Source organism: Bombina bombina, chromosome 7 (assembly GCF_027579735.1).
Source record: "Bombina bombina isolate aBomBom1 chromosome 7, aBomBom1.pri, whole genome shotgun sequence".
In the NCBI taxonomy this organism is placed as follows: Eukaryota; Metazoa; Chordata; class Amphibia; order Anura; family Bombinatoridae; genus Bombina; species Bombina bombina.
In genome coordinates, this window is record NC_069505.1 from 481,811,915 (window position 1) to 481,820,036 (window position 8,122).

An 8,122-nucleotide genomic window follows, 5' to 3' on the forward strand; every position below is an offset into this window, starting at 1 on the left:
GAATAGTGTTTCTGGCCACTTTAAAATGGCTGCCAAGCTCAGCCCACAGATGACATCATAATCTGGGCTGCATATGGCATCCAATTACAAAAGGCTCAGTAGTTGGATTCAACAGACTATAAATGCTATTCAACAGAGTGCCTAGATGCAGCCCAGATCATGATGTCATCAGTGGGTGGAGTTTGGCAGCTATTTCAAAGTGACCAGAAACAATAGTTATTTTAAAATAACTTTTTTACCATTCATGCTGCATGATATATGAAAACGGTGCAGGAAGCTTAATCTAAAATAAGATTTTAAGATGACTAAGGAGTAGACTGTCCCTTTAATAACCTGTATGTTGGTGACACCACCCATGTTGGATTTAAAGTTATAGTCAAAATTAATTCAAAATTAAACTTGCATGATTCAGAAAGAGCAGGCCATTTTAAGAAACTTTTAAATTTACTTGTATTTTCATATGTTCTTTGTTCTCTTGGTATTCCTTGTGGAAAAAGAAAATGCACATATCCTACACTAGTGGGAGATTGAGTAAGGCTGATTAGATCAAAACATAAATGCAGTGTAGGGCTTAGTATAAGCCTGGAGCAGTCTAAGGGTTAAGGCTGTAGGAGAGTGGGTTAGAAGAGAGAGGGAAGGTGCTGGGTGCAACATTGTTGCAATTTAGGGTAGGCCCCTCCTTACCAGTAGATAAGCCAAGTTCTCCCTTGCAACTTCCTCTTCTTCTCCGGATCCTGGCTGAAGCAGTTTTTCTTAGCAGTTCTGTCATCACCAGTGCAGCTATGCATCGTTCCAGGCGTTCTACTCTGCCTCCCAGACGTTACCAGTCGGAACAGGAACCTCCTGCACCTGCAAAAGAAAAAATAAAGATAAGTTTTCAATCTATTTCTGAGGATGATTTAGATATCATTCCCCCAACTCAATATACTACTGTTGTGTCAGCCCAGGTTCATAATGTGGAAGAGCAGGGACCTATTGATATTGAGTTAGCTCAGGAATCCCCCAGACCTCAAGCATTGCAGACCCAGCAGGCTAATTTACCTCTTGATAGTGTACAGGCCTCATTTTTAAGTGCTGTACCCCCTGCTGCTATGTCAGCAGTTTCTGACCTATTGAAAAACATAATATCCGCTATGGCTGCAGCCTCCCCAGGGCCCAGTGTCACACCAGCTGTTTTCCCTCCTGATCCTTCTAGTCAGGATCCGGATCCTGCTTTAACTACCCCCAGCAGGCATCGCCCTTTCACACCTCTCATTGAGGCACCACACGTGGCAACACGCGGTCCCCAGCCCGGCCGGAACATGGCCCCTCAGCCCTCAACACCCGGACTTGCCCCTGGTCGCACCATACCCGAGGCCCATGCCATCTCAGGGCCTATGCTGCTCCCCCCGGGGCCTAGCGATCTCCTTCGCCAGCCGCGTGGTCCGGGTCCGACTTCCGGTGTCAACGCCATGTTAGTGACGTCACCGGAAGCGGACATCGGCACTTCCGGCTTGGCAGATTCCCGCGCGGTCACAAGGACATCGGCTCCCGGGGCAACGCCACTTGCAGGTGAGCACCGAGAGCCGTCCTTGGCCGTTGGCGGGTTATCAGTGGGGGGTCGGAGGGGCATTAGCAGCGCAAGCAAACTGCGCAAGCGAACGGCACATTTGAATGTTAATCCTCAGGGGCATCAAAGGGGTCGCTCCATCATAAGAGGTAGTACCAGGCAGATAGCCAGTGATAGGGGTAGGGGGACACGCAGAGTTAACCCTTCCAGGGCAATGAGGCCATTACAGTTTATACAAATGGGAGATAACGCAAATGCCGTTCAGCAGGCCGCTCCCGATATTATTAACCCACACAGGGCTGATAGTGGTTTAGTGCAAGCGGCCGCTCAGCCGCATGATATTGTGTCTAATAATAGCCTGCATGTGAATCAAGGCAATGTTCAAAGTATGCATGTTAATCAAAACATTGAGCATCATTTACCATCTCATCATTTACCATCCCCCATTGGTGTGAATGCGGCTTTGAATGGTGTGAACGTACAAGCAGCTCCTCAGGGATATAATACACCCCTGGTTGGCATACATAATGCGAATGTGCAATCTTTAAGCCAGCTACAACATCCCATTACTTTAGGCATACAAGGAGTACAACCCCTTGATCAGGGTATCCACTCCCCCATGGCAGCCACGCAGGGCGCTCATGCACACTCATTAAACCATGCACAATCAATAAGCCAGGCATGCCATAACCCTATTGTAGACCAGCAGGGTGTGAATGCTCAGACATCTGCGAATGCACAGTCAGTGAGTCAGGGATTTCATACACCACTTCATATAGCTCATCCACCCCTTGCTACTGATAATCCAGATACATCCATTGGGCAAAGTGCTCGCCAAATTCTTTCTCTTTTGCAGGGGGCAATTGGATCACAAAGTGCAGCAAAAACACGGACCAACACTGCCACAGTCATGAGTGGGGCGGATGCAGGAGTACCAGGCAGCATTACAGCAGGAGCAGCAGCCACCACTTCCACTGCACAGCAAGGGTCTTCAGGACTCGCCCTCCAAAACCAGCCAGCAGGCCAGCCCGTTTCCAGCATGGGTCAGGGACCTCCTGCCATTAGTCACGGTGAGAATGCTTTATTTACACACAATGACCTTTCTTCCTCTGACTCATCCTCTTCTGACTCAGGGTCTGAGACTGACTCTTCCTTGGGTTTACAAGGGGCAGGTCAGAAGAAAATGTTTAGAATGATTAAGAAAATTTTAAAGAGGGGGGTCAAGCCAGATACTAAGCAGGATAGCGCCAGTAACCCCGCCCCGCAAAACCCATCTACAGAGGTGCCAGCTGAACCTCTCCCTACCAGGGCCATCTCCGAAAGGCGAGCAGCCCTTTACGGGGACGCAAGCCCAGGAAAAATATACTCATTGCATAGACACCTGCGCAAAAAGGTGGTCAGTAGAATCCACCGTGGAAAATATGTTAATATATTTGACCTTTCGGTGGAGGCGTATAGGCAGAGAGAGAAGAGCGCTGAGGGAACAGGGCCTAAAAAATTTAAACGCCCAGACACTTTTGATGAGTGGCTCCAGTGCTTCAGGGTTTTTTCCTCCTGTTATATCGAAAAGTACCCCTCCCAGAGTTTGCCTATCCTAAAATACACGGACACTATTCACTGGATTCAGCGTAATCACAGTGAAGGTGTGTGGAGGGAATATGATGCTGAGTTCAGGAGGAAAATGGCAGGAAATCCTTCCCTGACATTTGACTCTACTGATAACCAGTTGTGGCAGCGAATGGACCCAAAAGGGGGTGCACCCGCTGCTGCAACTTCAACTCAGCAATCAGCGCAGCAGTCCTTTCGCAATACCAGAAGCAGGAAACGGGGGGGAACCTGCTGGCCCTTCCAGGACAAAAAATGCGACAAGGGTAGCGCATGCACCTTCAGACATGTCTGCAGGTACTGCTCGGGTCCACACCCTGGCAGTGACTGCATCAAGCGAAGGGACCAGGCCAATAAGCCCCCTTCAGCAAACTTGGGCCAGAAAGGCGGAAACGCCAATTAATGTACATGCCATGGCACCATGGTTGTGGGCTTACCCAGACCAGGCGGCGGCACGTATGTTATGGGAGGGTTTTTCATTTGGTTTTCATATCCCCACATTTAGGCAAATCAAGGGTAAGAGATTTAATAGGAACCTTATTTCAGCATACCAACACCCCCAAGTAGTGAGGGATAAAATTAATAAAGAAGTGACTTTAGGGCGAATGGCGGGCCCCTTTGCTGCCCCACCTTTACCTGATTTGGTCATTTCCCCGTTGGGGGTGGTTCCCAAGAAAGAGCCAGGGAAGTTTCGCCTCATTCAGCACCTGTCGTACCCAAAAGGTAGCTCAGTCAATGATGCCATTGACCCCCAACTCAGCTCGGTGCGCTATCAATCCTTTGATAGCGCACTAGACCTGGTCAGGAGGGCGGGTCATGGTGCTCTATTGGCGAAACTAGACATTGAGTCGGCATTTAGGCTTCTTCCACTCCACCCCTCAGTTTTCCATCTAATGGGTTGTAAGTTTGCAGGTGTGTACTACGTGGATCGCTGCCTGCCCATGGGCTGCTCTTTGTCATGCGCCTTGTTTGAAGCGTTCAGTAGTTTCCTTCATTGGGTCGTAGCTTCAGAAGTGGGCAGCGATCCCATAGCACACTACCTGGACGATTTTCTCATTGTAGGGAGGGCAGGCTCCGATGATTGTTCATCCACAATGAACATCATGCGCAGCGTCATGAGACATTTCGGGGTGCCCCTAGCAGAGGACAAAACGCAAGGCCCCGCGTCCTGTTTAGTCTTCCTGGGAATCGAAATCGACACCCAGGCTCGGCTCTGTAGGTTGCCACCTGATAAAGTTCAGGGCATGCTTGAGGCGGTCAGAGCGGCAGTCTCTAATGCAGTTATTTCCCTGAAACAGTTACAATCCCTGTTAGGTTTGCTTAATTTCGCTTGCAGAGTTATCCCCATGGGTCGGGTTTTTAACCGTAGACTGGAAAGACAGCTTAGTGGTAGGTCAAACCCGAAATCAAAGATAACCCTAGGGAGTGAATTGCTGGCTGACCTGGTAGTCTGGGAACAGTTTCTCACGCGATTTAACGGGATTCGGGTCTGGCGTACCCCTCCCATGTCTAGCCAGTTACTGCACCTTTTCACTGACGCAGCTGGATCGCACGGTTACGGGGCCTATTTCCAGGGAGAGTGGAGCGCGGAGCCCTGGCCGGAGTCCTGGGCCCCGGCGGGCCTTACTCGAAACCTGACTCTCCTGGAGCTATTCCCCGTGGTCTTGGCGGTCGAGCTGTGGGGTGGGAAGTTGTCGAACGGGACTGTTGTGTTCTGGACAGACAACATCAGTGTGGTCTTTGCGATCAATAACTTGTCAGCCACCTCAGCAAAGGTCATTACCTTGCTGCGCCACCTGGTGTTGCGCTGTCTGGACCTTAACATCCAGTTCCAGGCCCGTCATGTCCCGGGCGTCGACAATGTTGTAGCTGACGCCCTGTCACGATTCGAATGGGCGACATTTCGCAAGTTAGCCCCCACAGCTGCAGCCGTGGGCTTACGCTGTCCTGATTTCCTTTGGCAGCTCGTCCTTCCTGGATAGCCTTACTGCCGTTGGTCCGCTCCTCCTTAGCACCATCCACTTGGCACGCCTATGCCCGCATGTGGTCTGAATGGGACAATTTCTGTGCGTCCAGGGGAGCCGACGCTGCTCAGGGGTCTAGGGACAACTTACATGATTGGCTGGTGAGTTTGCATGCCTCTGGGGCCCGTCAGGGGGCAATACAATCCAAATTGGCCGCCCTCTCATTTTTCTATAGGGCATTAGCCATTCCTGACCCAACCAATTCCTTTTTTATTAGGCAGGTGATCAAGGGTTGGGGCAGATCGCAGCAGCGGAAAATAGACACGCGCGAACCCATCACCCGCGACCGCCTGGAGCGTTTGCTCTTGGCGCTCGACGTGGTCTGTAGATCAGATTTTGAAGCCCTACTCTTCAAAACTGCGTTTAATCTGGCCTTTGCCGCCGCTCTTAGAGTTAGTGAGGTAGTAGCACCCTCCAAGCAGGCGTCTGGGGCAGGTATACAATTGCAACATGTTAGAGCTGCCCCTGATTCCTTACTTCTTTTTCTGCCGCGATCAAAGACAGATCAGGAAGGTAAGGGAACCTGGATCCCCGTTCACCCTCAGGTGAACAGCGCATGCTGCCCGGTTAACTGCGTTAATCTTTACCTGGCTCAAAGGCCGCCTGGCCCGGGGCAATTCCTGGTCCATGCGGACGGCAGATCCCTTTCCAAATTTCAGTTCGGTAGGGTCCTAAAATTGGCGGCAGTCCAGGCGGGGCTGGACGCTAGCAGACTGGCCCCGCACTCTTTTCGCATAGGGGCCGCGACTAACGCTGCGCAAGCGGGCTCCTCGTGCGAGGACATAAAACGTATTGGGCGTTGGCGGTCCAATTGTTTCAGAACCTATGTCCGTCCAATTGTTTAATGTTTAGATGTTAATTCAGGATACTAAAATGTTTGTCTCCACAGGCACTACCCCCGGGGTGAAGCGAATCTGGATTGTGGGCCACTCCTTTGTCCACTGGGCCTCCCTACGCTGTGCGTCCCTCCCATTTGGCCAATCCCTAGGTCTCCCTTCCAACAAGGCATCCGTTAGGTGGTTGGGTGATAGGGGGATGTGCTGGCCCCAATTAGCAGGAACCATATCTGAGGCCCTGGTACGCTGGGGGAAGCCTCACATTATTATTCTTCACCTAGGGGGTAACGATGTGGGGGCCATACCAGTTTTACAGTTGATTAAGGTTATGCAGGCAGACATTGGGTGGCTAAGAGTACGCATCCCGGGGGTCATGATAGGGTGGTCCCATATAATACCCCGTCTCCACTGGAGGCATATGTCGGCCCATACGGCGGCATACCGGGTTAGGAAGAAGATCAATGCGTCTGTAGCGAAAACCGTCACTGGGTCAGGTGGCTTCGTGGTACGGCACGAAGCCATTTCGGCTGATAGAACCGAGCTATATAGAAGGGATAAAGTTCACCTTTCTGATGTGGGGCTGGATTTATTCATAGGGGACATTCAGAGAGCTCTGTTACCCCTCCTGTAAATCGGGTTGTGCGTTGGCGGCAAGGGTACCATTAAAATGCTTCCTTGTGGCGGGAGATCCTCGGTCCGGTTGCGCAGGAGAAGGTCGCTAGGGGTGAGTGATGGCCAGACTTCCGGGGAGGAGGGTAGGCCCTCACGTGCACGTGACGGTAACCCTCCTTCCTCCCTTTTGAGGGATGGTCACGTGATCTCTGCAACCCCTCAGCGTCATCTCCTTAGGGCAGAGACTCCTCTGCTGCTGTTCCCGTTGGGCCGGTGATCTCCTGCTGTTCTGGGTAGCTGATCTCTATGCCGCCATATATATTTTCAGTTCTATCAGTTCTATCTAGTTTGTTAGGTTAATAAAATTTTATGGCCTGTGACGGTCACAAAATTTTTCCCATAAAAAGTTTGTCTGTGGTTATTTCGCACTACATTCTCATGTACATAGTTATTTAATTAAGTTATGTTAAATCCTCTCCTCTGTGAAGAAGGATCCGGTAAGCATTTAATCCCTTAATGCAGTGTAGGGCTTAGTATAAGCCTGGAGCAGTCTAAGGGTTAAGGCTGTAGGAGAGTGGGTTAGAAGAGAGAGGGAAGGTGCTGGGTGCAACATTGTTGCAATTTAGGGTAGGCCCCTCCTTACCAGTAGATAAGCCAAGTTCTCCCTTGCAACTTCCTCTTCTTCTCCGGATCCTGGCTGAAGCAGTTTTTTCCCTCCCTCCCTTCCCCTTTTGTAATGTTTTAATGATGTTGTATTTTCGACGGCACCTTAATGGCAGGGCTATGGCTACTCACCCTAGGCCCAATAAGCCATTACTGTAGGATATGGATCTCCTCTCCCTGTTATGCGGTTTACACGGCTTGGTAACAGGGAATCCTTATCTAGGTGGAAGATCTTCTTTCACCCTGGCGGCGGGAGATCCTCGGTCCGGTTGCGCAGGAGAAGGTCGCTAGGGGTGAGTGATGGCCAGACTTCCGGGGAGGAGGGTAGGCCCTCACGTGCACGTGACGGTAACCCTCCTTCCTCCCTTTTGAGGGATGGTCACGTGATCTCTGCAACCCCTCAGCGTCATCTCCTTAGGGCAGAGACTCCTCTGCTGCTGTTCCCGTTGGGCCGGTGATCTCCTGCTGTTCTGGGTAGCTGATCTCTATGCCGCCATATATATTTTCAGTTCTATCAGTTCTATCTAGTTTGTTAGGTTAATAAAATTTTATGGCCTGTGACGGTCACAAAATTTTTCCCATAAAAAGTTTGTCTGTGGTTATTTCGCACTACATTCTCATGTACATAGTTATTTAATTAAGTTATGTTAAATCCTCTCCTCTGTGAAGAAGGATCCGGTAAGCATTTAATCCCTTATTGTTTTTGTCTTATGCTGTTAAGCTATGTGGTGTGTGCAGAGCCCTGCAGCTTGCACTGGTTGATAGACGGTTGATGCTGGGACAATTGTTAAATCATTTGTGGAGACACCACTGCATCGGTGCTCAGCAGTGAG

The 8,122-nt window shown here is 50.4% G+C and overlaps 1 long non-coding RNA gene across 1 annotated transcript; it reads left to right on the forward strand.

The window, feature by feature from the left end:
- Positions 1-4,279: 4,279 nt before the first annotated feature.
- LOC128666794 (uncharacterized) lies at positions 4,280-7,876 on the forward strand. Its single transcript, XR_008403273.1, has 2 exons — positions 4,280-5,279; positions 6,068-7,876. It is a non-coding gene; the product is annotated as an uncharacterized LOC128666794 (long non-coding RNA).
- The last annotated feature ends 246 nt before the right edge of the window (positions 7,877-8,122 follow it).